Here is a 2,352-nt window from a genome sequence, read left to right as displayed (position 1 = left end):
ATGGGGGTATCAAAAAAGTTTGGATTTAATTAAGGATATGTTAGATGAGATGTATTTATACCCACAAATTCTTTCTTTAACAGTATAGTATGGCCTAGAAAAAAACTAATAATATTGGAGATTCATTATTATAGTTTTTAATAAAGTAATAGTCTCATTGCCTCATATATGTCCAATATAGTGTTAACGCTTCAAGTTGTTCAACATGTTATGGTTTTGATATTCTGTGATCTATTTAGCAAATACTTTTTCTTTTTTTTTAATTACTATTTCAGGAAAAAATTAAAGACAATTTTCAACCAAAGGAGACTGACTCTGATAGACATTTACTGTATTCCTATAGGGATATTTAATTCTATTTGTCACAACCTGGTAAAAAGATACTTAGATTTTATTCAACTGAAAAGTAAATTTTTAAGACAATTATACTGATAATATAATGTTGGTACTCAATCAGAAGACTGATCTAAAACTGAATTTCAAGTCTGGGTCAATCTAATGACCATCAGAGAGTATCTGATTAACCTGCCTAAATTGTAAAGCCAAGCCAAACTAGTTAAATTCTTAGGAATTACTTCTGCTAGAGCCCTTAGAGATTTTCCTCAAACAACCAATTTTATTATTATTATTATTATTTCAGTTCCAAAATCAAGGCAAGAGGTAAAAAATTAATTAGATCATTCTGAAGAAATCATATGTCATATCCGAGAATTTTATTACCTCTATTCAATCACTTAGTTACTGGGATAAATAGCTGAATTTGAGTAGGAACTATTGCTGGAGTTAAGTAGGGAAGTTAAAATATGAAACAGATAGTGTATTAATATTGTAAAAATTTTACTATTAAATTTTTAAAGGTAAAATAGAAGAAACTAGTGAGTATTTTTATAATATCCATAATGCAAAAATATAAAAATAAAGTGAATATTTCATCACTCATCTTAAGAAATAAAACATCTCAGTGCATGATTCTTTTATTCCATACCTTCTATTTTCCCTCAAAGTTTTCTGCTACTCTAAATTTTTGTTTATTATTCCCTTGATTTTCTTTATTGCTTTATTTTTTAATCAATCATGTATGGATATAACTGATAAAAATAAGTACTTTGTATGCTTTTTAAATTAACATAACTGGTATTAATGCATGACTTTCTTTTATCATTCAAAATTATTTTTGTAGATTATATTGATGTCAATTATAAAATTCTATAAATCCTTAGCAAACAGATTGTTGGTTGCTAGGGGCATGAGTTGGAGGGTAGGGAAAATGGTTAAATGTTGTCAAAGGGTACAAACTTCCAGTTATAAGACGAATGAGTTCTGGGGACTTAATGGATAGCTTGGTGACTATAGTTAGCAATACTATGTTGTATACTTGAAAATTGCTAAGAAAGTAGATCTTAAAATTTCTCACTACACACACAATGTTGACTATATGGGGAAGATGAAATTATTGTGGTAATAATTTCATAACATATATATATCAAATCATCACTTTGTACACCTTGAACATACACAAGGTTATATGTCAGTTATATCTTAATTAAGCTCTAAAACATAATCTTATCAGAAAATGAAGGAAACCAAACATTAAAGAATACATTCTGTATGATTCTATTTAAGTATTGTCAGCAGAGACTCAAAATAAATAAATAAACAAATAAATAAGCAGCCTTTGTTACATGGCATTTTAAAATGTAGAAAAACTTCTTTATGGTATTAGTAGAAATGCATGGGCCAAGTAACATTAGAACTATTCCCAAAGGGCATAAGTCCTGAAAATTGGAGTTAGCATAAAATACATGTGCATTTGACTGCCTTAAAAACAAATAGTATCAGTTACAAACAAATATTCTAATTAAAACTAGAATATATTTTGTACTAGTAGGAATATAATTTTTAAAGTATTTTTCTGAAGGCAAAATAACAACATATAGTCATAAAAAGGTACATTGCTTTCAACTAACCAATTTATATCAATCAACATTTATTAAGTGGGTCAAGAAAACAAGAGTATACAATGTATGTCATAGAATGGAAATTATCAATTTGATTAGCAGTTTTTCTGTAGGTAGACTGTTTATTCAAGAGCAATATGAGAAACCAATTGATATTGGTCAGAGATAATTCTGAAATGAGGCAATGAAACTTAACATTAAATAAAACATATCTTCTTAAATCTCATTAGAGTATTATTTATAGAAATAGATTTATAGGAATAGATGAATGTATCTGACCTTTATAGCAAAACATATCATATTTAAAATAAAATACTGAAAAATTATCTAGAACAGAGTGGTCCCCAACCTTTTTGACACCAGGGACCGGTGCTCCTATGAGATTTAATGCCCA

The sequence above is a fragment of the Pteropus vampyrus genome, unplaced genomic scaffold (assembly GCF_000151845.1).
Source record: "Pteropus vampyrus isolate Shadow unplaced genomic scaffold, Pvam_2.0 Scaffold3, whole genome shotgun sequence".
Lineage (NCBI taxonomy): Eukaryota > Metazoa > Chordata > Mammalia > Chiroptera > Pteropodidae > Pteropus > Pteropus vampyrus.
Note: the sequence above shows the minus strand (reverse complement) of the source record.